Source organism: Hemibagrus wyckioides, linkage group LG20 (genome assembly GCF_019097595.1).
Source record: "Hemibagrus wyckioides isolate EC202008001 linkage group LG20, SWU_Hwy_1.0, whole genome shotgun sequence".
Taxonomy (NCBI): Eukaryota; Metazoa; Chordata; class Actinopteri; order Siluriformes; family Bagridae; genus Hemibagrus; species Hemibagrus wyckioides.
In genome coordinates this window covers 12,164,424-12,183,275 of record NC_080729.1, presented here as the reverse complement: position 1 = coordinate 12,183,275, position 18,852 = coordinate 12,164,424, and positions in this window count along the sequence as shown.

The following is an 18,852-nucleotide window of genomic DNA, read 5'->3' as shown; positions in this document are numbered from 1 at the left end:
ACACATTTAATGAAAGTCAAGTCAACTGAGCATTATTGTCATTTCAACCACATATAGCTGACACAGTACACAGTGAAATGAAACAATGTTTCTCCAGGACCTGGTGCTACATAAACATACAACATAGAGTTCAAACACAAAAAACAACAACACAGAGCTAGGACAGAAGTTTGTCTTAGCCACATAAAGTGCACAGTGTGCAGCTAGGTGCAAACAGAGCATAGACAAGACAGTGCAAAGAAAAAAATAAATAAATAAATACAAGAAAGACAACACAAAAACACAGGACACTTAGTGCCGAAAAAGAAAGAAAAGAACATGTGTAATGGAATGTAAGTGAAATAAAACAAGATAAATTAAATGATGCAAATAGAAATAAACATAAATATGACTATAGCAGCAGATGACAGGTTGAGGTAGTGCAATAAGTAATGAACAATATAAATTATGTGTGTGTCCACACAGGCGAGAGAGAGAGAGAGAGAGAGAGAGAGTGTGTGTGTGTATGAGTGTGAGAGAGATAGAGAGTTGTATACAGTTCAGTCCTGAGTGTGTGTGTGTGTCTGTGTGTGTGTGAGAGAGTGTTGAACAGTTCAGTCCTGGGTGTTGAGGAGCCTGATGGCTTGAGGAAAGAAACTGTTACACAGTCTGGTTGTGAGGGCCCGAATGCTCTGGTACTTCTTTCCAGATGGCAGAAGGGTGAAGAGTGTGTGTGAGGAGTGTGTGGGGACATCCACAATGCTGTTGGCTTTGCAGATGCAGCATGCGGTGTAAATGTCTGTGATAGAGGGAAGAGAGACTCCGATGATTTTCTCAGCTGTCCTCACTATCTGCTGAAGGGACTTGCGATCCGAGATGGTGCAGTTCCCAAACCAGGCAGTGATGCAGCTGCTCAGGATGCTCTCGATGGTCCCTTTGTAGAACACAGTCAGGATGGGGGAAGGGAGATGGGCTTTCCTCAGCCTCCTCAGGAAGTAGAGGCGCTGCTGGGAGTTCTTGGTGATGGAGCTGGTGTTGAGTGACCAGGTGAAGTTCTCCGCCAGATGAACACCAAGGAATTTGGTGCTCTTGATGATCTCCACTGAGGATCCGTCGATGAACAGCGGAGAATGGTCATTCTGTGCTCTCCTGAAGTCAACAACCATCTCTTTAGTCTTGTTGGCGTTCAGGGAGAGGTTGTTGGCTCTGCACCAGGCTGTTAGATGTTGCACCTCCTCTCTGTATGCTGACTCGTTGTTCTTGCTGATGAGACCCACCACGGTCGTGTCATCGACGAACTTGACAATGTGGTTGAATCTGTGCATTGCTGCACAGTCGTGAGTCAGCAAGGTGCACAGCAGTGGACTGAGCATACAGCCCTGAGGAGCTCCAGTGCTCAGTGTGGTGGTACTGGAGCTGCTGTTCCCGATCCGGACTGAATGGGGTCTCCCAGTCAGGAAATCCAGGATCCAGTTGCAGAGAGAGGTGTTCAGGCCCAGCAGGCTCAGCTTCTCAATCAGCTGCTGAGGGATGATTGTGTTGAATGCTGAACTGAAATCTATGAACAGCATTCGAACGTAGGAGTCCTTACAGTCCAGGTGTGTGAGGGCCAGATGGAGGGTTGTGGTGATGTGGTCGTCCATGGAGTGGTTAGGACGATACGCAAACTGCAAGGGGTCCAGTGAGGGTGGTAGCAGTGACTTGATGTGCCTCATGACGAGCCTCTCGAAACATTTCATCACGATTGGTGTGAGTGCGACGGGACAATAATCATTGAGGCAGGAAACTGTACACTTCTTAGGCACAGGGATGATGGTTGTTGTCTTGAGGCATGTTGGGATGATGGAGCTGCTCAGCGAGATGTTGAAGATGTCAGTGAAGACATCTGCTAACGGCTCTGCACACTCCCTGAGCACTCTGCCAGGAATGTTGTCTGGTCCAGCAGACTTCCGTGGGTTAACTCTGCATAGAGTTCACATCAGCTGTGGTGAGAGATAGCACAGGGTCATTAGGAGGAGGGATGGTCTTCTTCGCTGTTGTGTTGTTCTGTGCCTCAAACTGAGCGTTCAGCGCATCTGGAAAGGAGGCGTCACTGTCACAGGCAGGTGAAGTTGTCCTGTAGTTGGTGATCGCCTGGATGCCCTGCCACATGCGCCGGGAGTCTCTGCTGTCCTGGAAGTGGCCGTGGATTCTCTGGGTGTGTGTGCGCTTTATCTCTCTGATGGCTCGGGACAGTTTGGCCCTCGTTGTTTTTAAGGCCACCCTGTCCCCTGGGAGTCTCTCAACTTCAGGAGAGCACACACTTTCGCAGTCATCCACAGCTTCTGGTGCGTGTGGTGATGGTCTTGGAGATGGTCACGTCATTGATGCACTTCCCGATGTAGCTGGTCACTGATTCCGTGTACTCCTCCAGGTCAATAGAGTCGCCGATGGTTGCAGCCTCCCTAAACATGTCCCAGTCAGTGCACTCAAAACAGTCCTGAAGAGCAGAGATGGCTCCTGCTGGCCAGGTTTTAACCTGTTTCAGAGCCGGTTTAGAGCGTCTGACGAGTGGTCTGTATGGTGGAATCAACATAACAAAGATGTGGTCTGAATAGCCGAGGTGGGGGCGGGGCTCCACACGATACGCGCTAGGAATGTTTGTGTAAACAAGATCCAGCGTGTTCGCCCCTCTCATAGCAAAGTCCACATGCTGATGGAATTTAGGGAGCACTGTTTTGAGATTTGCATGACTGATATCTCTGGCGATGATAAACAGTCTGTCAGGGTGAGCATTCTGCAGCTCGCTAATAGCTCCATACAGCTTACACAGAGCCTCCTTAGCATTAGCGCTTGGTGGAATGTACACTCTGATAATGAAAGCAGTAGTGATTCCCTGGTCTGCATCTAACAGTCACAAACTCCACTAGCGATGAACAGTAACTAGAAACAAGTACAGAGTCCCTACACCATTCCGTGTTGATGTAAACACACACACCACCACCGCAAGTCTTACTGTGCAGAGCTGCATTCCTGTTGGCACGAAACACGGCTAGCCCGGCTAGCTGAATGGCGGTGTCCGGAACTCTTTCGCTGAGCCATGTCTCCGTAAAAACAAAGACGCAGCAGTCTCTGTATTCACGCCGTGTAGTTCGCTGGAGTCGGATGTAGTCCAGTTTATTGTCCAGTGAGCAGACGTTGGACAAGATGATGGAGGGGAGTGTCTTTGGTGTCCATGCACCTTGAAATTCGCGCTAAAACAAAAAGAAAGCACCATTTTGGTTCCGGAGAGGCCGCTGCGTGCTACTGCCGCGCCGCCATCTTGGAGCCTTGTTGTATCTCTAAGGCTCTAAGGACCAAGTTACAGAACAGATAAAATAAAATACTTTTATTGTATACAACTAACAAAGTATAAAGCAAATGATTACATAAAGTAAAAAAAAAATAGTTTTTTTAGTTAATTTTAAGACAATAGTCTGATCCTCACAGCACTCCTAGACCTCAACCACTGTACATAGTGGCATGACTACAGTAACTTTTTCTGTTGTTTTGCTTAAATGCACAGCGGATGTATTTAACACACATCTTCCAGCAATGCACTCAACAGGGAGAAATGATGCTGGGTATGAGATGTCTGTTGCAAATTTGGGCTTTCCATAAAAATGATGGTCAGGATTGGGATGAAGCCAGGTGACTTGTGCAATGACTTTTCAATTCTTTTTTGTTCTGCCTTTGTCTTGGCCAACTTTGACAACCGAGCATAGTTTACATGGTCCTTTGATGTGCGTGATTCCCATGAAGAACGATCAAATCCAGAATAATCCATTTTCGCACCGAATTCTTTTTTGCTGAATGTCTTGTGGCATCCTGCAAGAGTAAGTTAAATGAAAATGTCACACGCATTGATACTTGGGCATTCAAATGTTTATATTTAAACAGTTTTACACTACAAAGCATGTGTTTGAATGTTTAATTTACCTTTGTATGCCCCATGGCCAACAAAGCCTCCACATTTTCGAGTTGCTGGGATGTCTGATGCCAGACACAGCAAAACTGTTCTGTAAACCTGATATCCTATAAAAGAACTGTATTCCAATATTACGCCACTCCAGAGTTCTTGGAGCTCACCAGACCAGTGGGTCTAAGAATTAATTCATTGTTAGTGATGGCTCTTTTGGGCCAGGTATTAGACCAACAAGAATCATATTTTCTTCCTTAAAACATTCTTCACGAGATAAATTCAAAATGACCAAGTAGATGGCTCCAACCGAATATGCTGCATTTTTAAAAGGTTGAAACCAGTCCATATTGAGCATTATTGCCAGATTATTTGGGTCAGCTAAGAATGGTTCTCCATTCACATACTGGTAATCCTTCCATACTTGTCCATCATATACATCTCTTAACACACCCTCAGGTATTTTCCTCAGTTGCCATTCTTCACATTTTTCTAGATATCCAGGTATTTTTACAAGAGCTTCCAGAGACTGTCAAACACTGTTGTAATAGTAAGGCTGTATTGGATATAAAAACTCTTTCCCGCTGGAAGACTTTACATTTCTTAGCAAGGCAGAACCACATTTCTTCTTTTGTGCAGATCTTTTCTGTGGATGTTTGTAGAATGGGATGTGACTACAAGACTTGCACACCTTTGTACCATCCCGTTTGACCTGATAGGTTTCAGATAGTGTGTATTTTACCATACATTTTGGACAAACCACATATTGTACAAAATTATCAAGAACAATACCTGTCCATGTCTTTGTCCATACACCAGTCTTTGGAATATAAGTGCAGAACCAAAACATATAAACAGAGATGTTATAATTTCCTGGAGTTTGCTTACAGTTTTCATGTTTACCTCACTGTTTACATTTTCTTCCCTGCTTACATTTTCTTCCCTGATTACAATGGCTTCAGTTTCAGCACCACCGAGAATCCTCAGCTGGGACGTGGACTGGGTGATCGAAACACCCCAGCGAGTCCCGCAATGGATAACAAGATGCTACTTACAGCTATCACTGGCTTTTCTCGTGAGTTGAGCGAGTTCGCTGCCGATGTCTCCTGGGAGTTTAAGGCGATCAATGAGAGACTACAGTCTATGGAAGATTGACTTACTCAATGTGAGTCAAACGGCTGCTTGACGGAGGAACTGAAGAGGAAGAGGTGGCTGCACTATCCTAAAATTGCATTAAGTCTAAATTCTTCTAACGACATAACCCATGCTTTTATTTGGCATCACCAGTGTAAGAGCATTTTTACTTGTATTTTGTCTGAGGCAGTCCGTCGGCTACACAACTCTGAGGCAAACTGTAGGCACTATGACCCGGAGCAAGGGTACGGATGAAAGATATGGGCTAACATGCACTCTGTTGTTTCTGAAGCAGAAAAACATGTTGTTTTCAGAGGTGGACAGTAAAGAAGTACATTTACTTGAGTACTGTACTTAAGTACACTTTTTGAGTATCTGTACTTCACTTGAGTATTATTTTTTCTGGATACTTTTTACTTTAACTTCACTACATTTGAAAGACAAATACTCTACTTTTTACTCCACTACATTTCTGTCAATGTCATTGTGTAGAAAGTAGTTACATTTATCATAGGATGATTTTTTTTTTCACTCTTGTAGCGTCACGTGTTGTAAAGTTCAGTGGTTTTCCATAATTTTTTGAACTTAATTGCTGACACAATGGACGATTATATGCTTTGTATATTATACACCACCAACGCATTGGTAATGATGTTAGTTAACACACAAAAATGTAAAAAATTCTCCAAATTCTCATACTATGTGTCCTAAATGGTATTCAAAAATAGAATTAGTATGCCCCAAATCATAGTATACTGAAAAGAGTATTCCAAAAATTCCTGGATGGTCTACTACTTCCGGTAGAAATTCAAAGTGCATGAGTGGATACACATAGATGTGTACAGGTACATCTCAAAATTTAGAATATAATGAAAAAGGTCAATATTTTTTGTCACTCAGTTCAGAAAGTGAAACCCATATATTATATAGATTCATTACACATAGAGTGAAATATTTCAAGCATTTATTTCTTGAAATTGTGATGATTATGGCTGACAGATAAGGAAAACACAAAATTCTGTGTCTCAGAGAATTAGAAGTTCAATATTGGAAAGTCATGGTGTCGCACCCTAATCAGCTAATTACCTCAAAACACCTGCAAAGGTTTCCTGAGCTTTTAAATGGTCTCTCAGTCTGGGTCAGTAGGCAACACAATCATGGGGAAGACTGCTGACTTGACAGTTATCCAGAAGACAGTCAATGACATCCTCCACAAGAAGGGTAAGCCACAGAAGGTAAGTGCTAAAGAAGCTGGTTGTTCACAGAGTGCTGTATCCAAGCATATTGATAGAAAGTTGAGTGGAAGGAAAAAGTGTGGTAGGAGAAGGTGCACCAGCAAAAGGGATAACTGCAGCCTTGAGAGGATTGTCAGGCAAAATCCATTCAAGAATTTGGGGGAGCTTAAGACAAATCCTAGACATGGCCTACAAATGTCGCATTCCTCGTGTCAAGCCACTCCTGAACCAGAGAAAACGTCAGAAGTGTCTTACCTGGGCTGTGGGGAAAAAGAACTGGACTGTTGCTCAGTGGTCCAAAGTCCTCTTTTCAGATGAAAGTAAGTTTTGCATTTCATTTGAAAATCAAGGTCCCAGAGTCTGGAGTAAGAGTGGAGAGGCACAGAATCCATGTTGCTTGAAGTCCAGTGTGAAGTGTCCACAGTGAGTGATGATTTGGGCTGCCAGGTTATCTGCTGGTGTTGGTCCACTGTGTTTTCTGAAGTCCACAGTCAACGCAGCCATCTACCAGGAAATCTTAGAGCACTTCATGCTTCCTTCTGTTGATGAGCTTTATGGAGATGCTGAGTTCATTTTCCAGCAGGACTTGGCACCTGCCCACACTGCTAAAGGTACCATAAGCTGGTTCAATGACCATGGTGTTACTGTGCTTGATTGGCCGGCAAATTTGCCTGACCTGAACCCCAAAGAGAGTCTATGGGGTATTGTCAAGAGGAAGATGAGAGACACCAGACCCAACAATACAGATGACCTGAAGGCCACTATCAAAGCAACCTGGGCTTCCATTACACCTGAGCAGTGCCACAGGCTGATTGCCTCCATGCCATGCCGCATTGATGCAAAAGGAGGCCCAACCAAGTATTGAGTGCATAGAAACGAACATACTTTTCAGAAGTCTGACAGTTCTCTTTGAAATATACTTTTTTATTGATCTTATGTAATATTCTAATTTTCTGAGACACAGAATTTTGGGTTTTCCTTATCTGTAAGCCATAAACATCACAATTTCAAGAAATAAAGGCTTGAAATATTTCACTATGTGTGAGGAATCTATATAATATATGGGTTTCACTTTCTGAACTGAGTCACAAAAAATATTGACCTTTTTCATGATATTCTAATTCTTGATGTACCTGTACTTTTTTGTTGTGGGTGGTAGGAGTGTTAAATTAAAAATAAATGATTATACCTGTCTTTTTTTTTGTCAATTCAGTTGTTTAATTTCTATAGGTTTTGTAACGTTCTAAAAGCTCTTAATTCCACAGAAAGTATTGCATACAACAATGCAACAATAATAAAACAATGTGTTGACATTTACTTTTGATACTTAAGTACTTTTAAAAACAAGTACTTCTGTACTTTTACTTAAGTAAAAATCTGTCTTTACAACTTTTACTTGTAATGGAGTAATGTTTGACCAGTAGTATTTGTACTTTCACTCAAGTAAGGAAGTTGTGTACTTCGTCCACCTCTGGTTGTTTTAACTCTACTTTTTGCCTCCATAGATTAAGCTCACCATATAAAGAGACGGCCACCTCATTTTTAGTGGGAGCACTGTCCATTAGCCCAGAATTGTGCGATGAAGGTAAGTAATTTTCACTGTGTTATTTAATTGTTACATTTTGTTGTCACCATGTTGTTGTTGTTCTTAATTCTGTTTTGTCTATTTATCTGTGTAGTTATGTTTGGTTGATTTTTTTTGTTTTCCCATTCACTTGTTTCTAGTTGCCTACAAAACATACTATGAGACTGTGCGCAGAAATTTCTGGTACAGCCAGCCAGAGCTAGCAAGTGTGGCTGCAGCTAATAATACCTCAGCCCGGAGTCACCAGAGGAGGAAGAGGGTAAGACAGATTAGCATTAAATTCATTTTACTTGTTTCTGTTGCATTAGTATAAACTGTAATAATGTACATTGCTTATATGTAATTTGTGTTTTCAGCTCTTGGAGGTGAGGCAAAGTGTACTGGCTGCAGACGAAGTGGACTTCTGGAGGTGAATCACCGCTGACATGATGTCAGATGAAGAAGACGGTGCCGTTGATGGAGTCTCGGGGTAGATTGTGAGACCTCCATCGTTCCGCAGCCAGGAGCTCAGCAATCTGTGTGCTAAGCTGCAGGCGAGACTAGAAGCCAGTTCAAAGTATGCAGCACTGCATCACCGGCATCTGTGAATTGGGCTGCCATCTAACAGAATGCCACAGCATACCTACGACCCCAAAAAGATGCAGCAAAAAGACATTTGACGCCAAACGTGATGCCATGAAAATAATCTCTGGCTACTTTTTCTGTTTTTTTCCTATGCCTTATTAATAAAACTCTTATTAATTGTCGCTGACTGCCGGTGATTAGAAAAGTCATCAGGCATTCATGGGGACAAAAATCTGCCTTTTCATGCAGTGAGCTTTCCATCAAGGTGCTTACATTACTTCCTGTTTCTAGCAGGCACCTAACTGGAACACCGCCAATGTGAATGTTAACTTTAGGGCACCTGCCAACTGCATGCTCCAGAAAACTTTTTTGGTTAACAGGCTGCTTGTTCAGCCTCCAGGCTTCCCTTGCATTGCTCGACTCAGCGCAATGGAGGGACCCAGTTTCCCTGTACCTCAGAACCTGTGGTGGACTGGTTTTTGGAACTATGTGCTACAATATATGCCCCAAACCTTCACATTTTAGGCAGATTGGTTGACAGTCATCTGTATACTTGGGTTTAAATTTAGGCTTCTCAGTCTGACTGCTATGTGGACTGCCTTTTTGCACAGTAAGTTCACAAACTGCATTAGTGAGTTCTCCAATAGCTTTACCCTGCTGATTGACTATTTTTACTACCTCTTGTAAAGCTACTGCTATGTCACTTTGTGCAGTGTTAGCAGGGTTTAACTGTTCTGACATCTCCCCAAAACCTGTACTCACAATATTGATTCCTGACCACGGGGTCTGTCTTCCACAATCCACATCATAGCATCTTCACAAACATCAAACAGAGTAGACTGGGGCTTATCTCTAACAAACTTATGCAACTCTCTACACAGAGTTGCATCTCTTACCCCTTCTATGAACTGGTCTCTTAAAGTGAGCTGCGGGTCAGAAACAAAATTTGTAGACTGCTTGATAGCGTAGTTGAGAAGCTGAGAAAGAGCATGAGAACAGTCAATAATAATTCTCCCTCTAATTGTCTGCATGCATAAAAAGCATGCAACAACTGTAGTGTGGTATGTTTCTCTCTAAAGGCCTCTCAAATATGAAAACAGATCTTGAGGTTGCTTTGTCCCCCCCATACACAGCTTGACTTCATCTAAGACAGACTCTTTTAGATGAGAAAGAATAAACTCTACTTAATCTCACTCTGATTACATGTTCAACCTCATCAATGAACTCATCTAAAGTCTGGCCATCTTTAGCAACATCACCACTTAATGGTACAATTTGACTCTCTCTTGAAATATACACATAGGACCTGGTTGACACACTACTCATATTAGCAAGAGCAGACATTGCTTGGTTGTTTTTTTGACCTAGCTCCAAAATTTGTGATTGCAGTTGTGCCACCAGATTACCTCCATCACCATGGCCCACAGCATTGTCCATATCTTGGCTGGTTCCAGCCTGAGCAGCCAGTACCTCATCATCCTGGTCCATGTTATTATGAGGTCTCTACCTTAAATAAACTGTTACGGAACAGTCAGTCACTGCAGTCCAGGCTGAATGGGGAATTCTTTGCAGTCTTCTTTGTTAATGACATCATCGCTGAAATGAACACCCTCCTGCATTGCCAAAAGCTGGTCCTTTGCCTCTCCGAAGGCTCTCCAGGCACGTCACCCTTCACATCATCAGCATCCTTGGCACTGGTACTCGACCTGTTTTCACCATTACCGTTGTCTATGTAGATTCCTTTCCTACCTGTCACCCCAAAATAAGCAATGGAATCCCACGTCTGACACCAAAAATCTCTGTAGTCTGGGATATGAATTAGTGATGACACAGGATGCAAAATTTTAAATGTGGATCTTTTATTGCAGACCACACTTTAAGGAGTGCAGCATTTATTATGCAAACCTTGGGAAATTTGAGTAAGAAAAGGTAGAGTTTGACTAAACTATACAACATAGACAACGGTAGCAGTCCCTGATTCTGAGAAAACAAACACACACAAAATAAACTATGTTTCAGATAACCAGTCTCATAAAAGACATGTCACCATTTCAACCTGGTTACATAAATAATGCCTACATGGTAGCAGATCAGACTGGTGAAGCTCTGAACACTATGATGGTTTTGCAGGCATACCAGGCTGATCTGCTTAAAGACCTGGAGGCAAGGGTCAGAACTCAACCAAGCCACATACCTGGCCATCTGTGCCACAAAGCATATGGCCCATGCCTTTGACCAATCCATAGCTCTGCCCACTGGGATGGCCCCTTATAGCATGCCGTTTCAGGACACCAGGTCATGGTGGAGACACGATGAGGCTTACGCCTTGGTCAGACCATCTGGCAGCGTGAAAACTTCACCCAAATGTATCTCAATGGATCCTTCAAGAAAGGTTACAGAATCCAATTTGCCCCCAGATGCCTGTTGCACTACTATCATTGGCATAGAGCAAGCCTTGTTCCTCCAGCAGGAACTGTAGTCCCTCCTGGACAAAGCAGTCACAGAATATGTTCCCCTTCTAGAAAATAACATGGGTTTTTACAGTCAGTACTTCCTAGTACCCAAAAAGGACAGCGAGCTGCTTCAAATTTTAGATCTCCATGCACTGGACCATACTCTGAAAACATACAGGTTCAAGATGCTGATGGTCAAACTCATTATGTCTCAAATCTAAGTCTAAGGACTGGTTTGTGACAATAGATTTGAAAGACGAATATTTTCAGCATCTGGACAGAGCTCAGGAGATTTCTTAGGTACATTTTTGGGGTTGAGGTGTACCAGTGTCACATTCTATCTTTTGGCCTAGCTTTCTTAGTCTCCATGCCCTTTCAAAAAATGAATGTATGCTTCTCTGACTTCTCCACATCTCCAGGGCATCTGTGTACTCAACTATATAGAGGACTGACATATTTTAGCTTAGTCTGAAGATATGGCAGCCAGACATCAAGAAGTTTTGCTTGCCCACATGAGATCCTTCAGACTCAGACTCAGAAAAGAATGGCCCAGAAAAAGGCCCAGAAAAGAATATGCTTTCTACCTCTCAGTGAACTGCCTTCCTGGGGGTGATTTGGGATTGGGTCTGGTTCTTGGACCTGATTTCTGTTCTGGACTAAACTCCCTGAAAGATTCCTGTAAGAAGGGACCTCCTATCTCTGGTACAGGTGCGATTTTCCACACCTGCCCTGAGATATGGAAACTCTGGGTCTGGCCCCTGAGAAGAAGGAGGGAGTTTCTGGTCTCTCACCTGAGGTTGTGAAGAGCTTATTGAATGCTAGGGCTCCTTCCATGAGAAATGTGTATGCTCTTAATTGGTGGTTGGTACAGTACTGGAATTCCTGCAGATGCACCTCGCTGAGGGTCTAATGCCCTACACTTTCAATGTGTATGTGCAGCCATTGCTGTGAGTCATGTACCCATCTTGGGAGCCTTCCTGGAGAGGCATCCTCCATGATATCTGTGCTGCGGCAGGCTGGTCCTCTCTGCACACTTTTATCTGAATTTATACCTTGGATTTGGACCCCACCCAGGGATCACACTTCCTACAGGGATAGTTGATGTTTCACAACCTTACAGCACAGACATCTCCCAGTGTGTGGTGGCGTTGGTATTGATGTTCCTATAGCATTAGGCCATAATGTAGCATCAAGCTCCCTCAAAAGAGAATTACATCAAGTTATGCATGCAACCTGGATCCTTGAGAACGGAATGAGATGCTGGGTCATTTGCCACACAACAAGCATAAACTTGCACTTCATTCAGACAAGTAGAAGCTGGATTGATGTGACGTAGATGCCTTTTTGGTCTTGCTTGCTCACTCTGCTTCATCACTTAAGTCAACAGATTGACGTGTTTTCACACAGAGCTTCAGAAATTTTAAAGCATAAAAAACAAAGAGAGTTACACTGAATTGACTTGAATTAAATAAACAGTGTTTGATCCTGTTTAAACTTTTCTATGTTTCTTCCTCATCTAATGTCAGTGGCTGGTAATTGCTGCAGAGCTGGTTAGTTTAATGGCTTGGAAGTTTGGCTAGTTAGATACTGCTGTTTCTGAAACTAACTTTTCTTATACACTGATATTCTTTCCAGCAATATAAAGTCTTCATGAAAAGGCATGAATCAGGATAATCATTTAGATAATTATTTGCTTTTCAATTTGGCTTTTGTTCTTTTGTTACTCAATTATTGTAAATTATGCATTTGAAATTCCCCTACATTAACAATTGACCGAGTGATGTAACAATATTGACAACCAGAAACAAGAGGCATGTGTATACTGGCATTCATGCCCCTCATTCTTTTAATCTGCCTTTTTTTTTGTTTGTCTTGTTAAGCAGTGACAAGTGACATCTGTTGGGCATACACGAAAGGTCTAAGCCAAAGCATAGGCAAGCAACAAAAAGAGATTGCGGTGTCTGCGGGGAAATGCCAGGGCCTGTTTAGTCATGCATGTTCCAGCAACAGGGCACAACACGTTCAGTACTCTGTCTCTGTAATAGAGCTGTCAGGGCAAACGATAAATAGCACACACAGATCCATACAAAAATATGATGTGTGTGAGAGAGAATGAGGATAGAATAAGGATATAATTAATCTGTAGATGAGCCCTCAAGGGTTCTTTAGCCTCAGGCCAGATGGCTAAAAGCTGAGAGGGAAAGTGATAGAAGGAGTGATATATTCAAGCAGAGAGGTTAATGAGGGGAGCCTCCAACTATTCATGTGAGAGTGATTTCTCTCAGTTATGTTAAGACAAGCCAGTTTTGTAAAGGATATGACTGACAGAACCAGAAACTGCGTAACAACTTAAAAAGCTTAAATAGATTCTAATAGTTGTAAGAGCAGCACATATAAGAAAATATATCAGAAATGGAAGAGCCGAGAGAGAGAGAGAGAGAGAGAGAGAGAGAGAGCGAGAAGGGGAGAAAGACTTTAAAGAATTTAAGAATTCTTAAATGCTTCACATCAACTATGCTTCAATTATGCATTACTAGATTACTGTTTCACATGGGAGCTAGAGTAATTGTATTGCCTATACCGTATAACTCCATTTGAAATGGATTGGATTTGGAAAATATTTTCTCTACTTCTGGATGGTTTCTTTTTTGGTTGAACTCAGATATGTGTTCTAGATGTAAATAAAATACTAAGAAACACTTTAAAAGGGTGAAATTACCCCAGTACATTATGCATGACTAATTCTGTCAGACCATATAATACTTTTCTACAAACTCAAACTTGATATGATCATAATTTTGGTCCACTCAACATTTTCAACATTTGCATCCACTCAACATTTTCAAGGCAATCAAGAAAAGATGGAAGTGGTATAAAACATTTAAAAAGATGTCACTTCACTCTACTGGGCAAATTAAGAATAAAGAAGAAAGAAAAGTATTGAAAAGTATGATACAAATGCCAATAATTACAGCTACAGTCAATACAAACAATACACTCCGGTTTATACAGAACTCTCAATACACTGAGATTTGCACAGAACTCATAAACACGCAGTTTTTGCACATAACAGTTTTAGCACATCGAATCGGTCTGTAACCTTAAACACTTGTCTTGCACATTACTTGTTTTTCATTTAATTCTCCATATTTATTCCTAAATCTCTGTATTTAGTATTTTTCTGATATATTTTCTTATATTGTTATATTCTGCTATATTTTGTAATATTTTACATTTTGTTATTTGCTATATTTTTGTTATATTCTTTATTTTGTTATTTGATATATTTTTTGTTATATTTTTGTACCCTAATTTGGGTATTTCAGTATTTTTGTTAAATTCCTTCCTATTTTATCTATTACCTGTGTTTGTGGATACTGCTGGAAACTGTGAATTTCCCTTTGGGATGAATAAAGTACCTATCTATCTATCTATCTATCTATTGTGGGAGATAATTTTGTAAATGAGAATATATGTATAAGGTATGTGTGAAATAATCAGGGGGACAGCAGGAGTGAGTTCTCAGGTAAAGTTTATTCGTTAGGTCGTTTGAGCTTAAGAACAATATAAGGTTTAACACGGCATGTTGGCCTGTCACGGGCCTTGCACACAGGCTGCAAGGGCTTTGAAGAACAAGTAGTTGTACCAATGATGTCAGTCTGGCAGGCTTTCTCTGCGGTACCAGGCTTTCCAAACTTGGACCAATCAATGGCAGAGACGCACCCTAGATTGTTGTGGTCAATCTTCGCTCCATTGGTACCTTGAGCGGTAGTGAGCTCATCATGAAGTAAACGCAGTGCGTGTTGGATGGCAATGGTGGTACCAGGCGAAATATCTAGAGAACATACGTGGAAGACAGCGGATAAATCAGAAAATCCGTGAGGTGTAAAAGTTAATAAAAGAAAGGGGTGTTGGCCCCTGAAGAACTGAGAACTTACCCATGCTGTCTCCTGAAGAAGAATGAGGTATTGGCGAGAGCGAGGCCAAAGACAATCCCACTGGTGGGGGCGGAAACGCCCAATTTTTAATATAATGATTCAGGAAAGTTTAATTATAATGGTATTCGAAAAGTTGTAAATCCAAAGATAATGGTGTAAAAAAGAATCTAAAAGGTCAAAAAAGAAAGATGGGTGGGATTGTCTAGGCAAAGAACCAGTGACGTGTTGGATTGGGAAGATAAGGGAAATGTATATAAAGGCTGTAGTTGGAGTTCCCCGGGTAGAGGTTGTTGGGACGTTCATGCGTGAGCATCTCAATTCTTGTATCAGCGCTGATTACAAAATAAAATCTCTTATCTGTATTCATCTAGTCTGCTTGATTGGCTTATTTAGTTTTGAGGCCTTACTAACTATGAGTCTCACTCAGACTGAGCTGTCGGGTCAGTGTGGAGCTGGAGTCAGATTTCAGTAGTGAGTACAGTAGATTTTTATTCCACACTATCTATCTATCTATCTACAAACCTTCTTAAATATTCACATGAACCATTTAATGACTGGTCACATGTCACCCTGAGAAACTAATACCACCAAAATATGGCAGGTGTTTAATTTCAGTGTTGTATAAAGTACCCAAAAGCCATACTTGAGTAAAAGTACAGGTATTTTGTTAGAAAATGACTCAAGTAAAAGTTAAAGTCACCCATTATAATTCTACTTGAGTAAAAGTCTTAAAGTATCTGAAATAAACTGTACTTAAGTATCAAAAGTAGTATTTTCATGAATGTACTCAAGTATGGAAAGTAAAAGTAGAAGTAAATTAATAAAAAAGCAAGACTGTAATAATTTGGAGAATTATGAATTTTATTCTGTATTGCTTTCTTTCTTAAACTTCTCAATAAGTGCACCACCAAAAAATAAGACTTGCATGAAAGAAAGAAGAGACCTTTAGAACTGTATTGTAATGAAGTGTACAGTATCAGTGTTTCCATACATGTGCGCTTGTAACTAAGGCCATGTCCACTCGTAGCCGGGTATTTTTTAGAAGGGAGATTTTTCTCTGTTTTGACCTTTCGTCCACATGCTAATGCAGTCTGAGGTCATTGAAAACAGAGCTTTTGGAAAACTCCTTCCAAAGTTAAGATTTTCCAAAACTCACCGTTTTCAGTGGTGTTGTGTGGACAGGGGAAACGGAGATTTTGATGAATTGACGTCATTGTCTGTGTGCCGGTCTCCTTGATTTTCTGAGCTTTGTTTATGAAGATCTTTTGTGCAATAGCAGACTTACGTAAACTTCTGACTGTGTTAATGTTGTTTACTGGACTTTTTACATGCGCGCACATACACGCACAGTTACTCACACATTACAGTCAGAGGGGCCGGAATGTAATACGGAGCTCACTGCTGCTGCATACAAAACTCCCACAACACAGAGCAGGTAGACAGTGATAGTGGTTTTGGACGAGACCCGGTCAGACTTCTACATTCTACAATGAAATTTTCGCATGTCAAGGGTATCGCTTTCCCGCGATGCGCCATTGTTGTTAAACTTCCGGAACCGGTAATAAAGTTTTGTCTAGGCTTCTGATTGGCTAGGCATGCTCCTGACAGCACTTAACAGGGCTCCTGATTGGCTAGGCATGCTCCTGACAGAACTTAACAGGGCTTCTGATTGGCTAGGCATGCTCCTGACAGCACTTAACAGGGTGTTTTGCATTTTCATGTGGACAAAGTCATCATTAACCACAAACTTCCTTTACCGCAAATTTGGATGCAGGTTTTTTTTGTAGTAAGTAACGAAAATGCCGAACAGAAAATGTATCGGAGTAAAAGTATGGAATTTGTTTAAAAAAAGTAGTAAAGTAAAAGTAAAAGTTGACAGAAATATAAAAACTCAAGTAAAGTACAAAAATGCTCAAAAAATACTTAAGTACTGTAACGAAGTAATTTTACTTTGTTACTTTACACCACTGTTTAATTTGAACTGCCGAACCAATTGCACTTCTGGGATAAATAAAGTGTATTTAATACAATCACAGTATTCAGACCATAGCTGGCAAAACAGCTGGCAAAACAAGGGTTTACACACTTCAAAGGATCATAGTATAATACCTGCTACTCAGGTACTGAACATTCATCTTGATCCTGTTGTTTTGAGTCAAGTTTGGAATAGATTTTGGACTATAACTCTATGTATTTGAAAAAATAGATTCTCACATAACCATCATGCCCAATTTTTCTGATCTTGTAACCTGGCACTGCTCGCTGATCATCACCTGCTGCTGTGTCTTTGAAAGTTGACATGTATTGTTGAAATTCAATTCAAATGGTCTTACTATTGTGATCCATTAAGTATTTACAGGAGTTAAATTCATATAATAAATAATATAAAAATTTTCAAAACTTGATTTAGGATTAGGTTAGCCATTATATGTTTTCATATGCTATGAAATTCAAAAACATTGTTCTTGCTTATTCCAATTCCTATATCTTACAAAATAAATTTGTCATTATTTTTTGGTCTTCATCACTATTATCACCATTCATTACTAAAACTACATTTGCATTTATTAATTGGTCAGACACATTTTATCCAAAGTAGCTTACAAAGCAAAATGCATCTGGCTGTCTAAGGGCTCAACAAATATTCAAGTTCAAGATTATAGGAAAAACAGACAGAGAAAAAACTTAAAGAAACCGTAACAAGTACATATATTGTAAATAGTTTGTAGATATATTATAGGCAATTTGTATATGCTTTATTAAACTTATACAGTTTGTTTTTCTAAAATACACTATATTGCCAAAAGTATTCGCTCACCCATCCAAATAATCAGAATCAGGTGTTCCAATCACTTCCATGGCCACAGGTGTATAAAATCAAGCACCTAGGCATGGAGACTGTTTTTACAAACATTTGTGAAAGAATGGGTCGCTCTCAGGAGCTCAGTGAATTCCAGCGTGGAACTGTGATAGGATGCCACCTGTGCAACAAATCCAGTCGTGAAATTTCCTCGCTCCTAAATATTCCACAGTCAACTGTCAGCTGTATTATAAGAACGTGGAAGTGTTTGGGAACGACAGCAACTCAGCCATGAAGTGGTAGGCCACGTAAACTGACAGAGCGGGGTCAGCGGGTGCTGAGGCGCATAGTGCAAAGAGGTTGCCAACTTTCTGCAGAGTCAATCGCTACAGACCTCCAAACTTCATGTGGCCTTCAGATTAGCTCAAGAACAGTGCGCAGAGAGCTTCATGGAATGGGTTTCCATGGCCGAGCAGCTGCATCCAAGCCATACATCACCAAGTGCAATGCAAAGCGTCGGATGCAGTGGTGTAAAGCACGCCGCCACTGGACTCTAGAGCAGTGGAGACGCGTTCTCTGGAGTGACGAATCGCGCTTCTCCATCTGGCAATCTGATGGACGAGTCTGGGTTTGGCGGTTGCCAGGAGAACGGTACTTGTCTGACTGCATTGTGCCAAGTGTAAAGTTTGGTGGAGGGGGGATTATGGTGTGGGGTTGTTTTTCAGGAGCTGGGCTTGGCCCCTTAGTTCCAGTGAAAGGAACTCTGAATGCTTCAGCATACCAAGACATTTTGGACAATTCCATGCTCCCAACTTTGTGGGAACAGTTTGGAGTTGGCCCCTTCCTCTTCCAACATGACTGTGCACCAGTGCACAAAGCAAGGTCCATAAAGACATGGATGACAGAGTCTGGTGTGGATGAACTTGACTGGCCTGCACAGAGTCCTGACCTCAACCTGATAGAACACCTTTGGGATGAATTAGAGCGGAGACTGAGAGCCAGGCCTTCTCGTCCAACATCAGTGTGTGACCTCACAAATGCGCTTCTGGAAGAATGGTCAAAAATTCCCATAAACACACTCCTAAACCTTGTGGACAGCCTTCCCAGAAGAGTTGAAGCTGTTATAGCTGCAAAGGGTGGACCGACGTCATATTGAACCCTATGGATTAGGAATGGGATGTCACTTAAGTTCATATGCGAGTCAAGGCAGGTGAGCGAATACTTTTG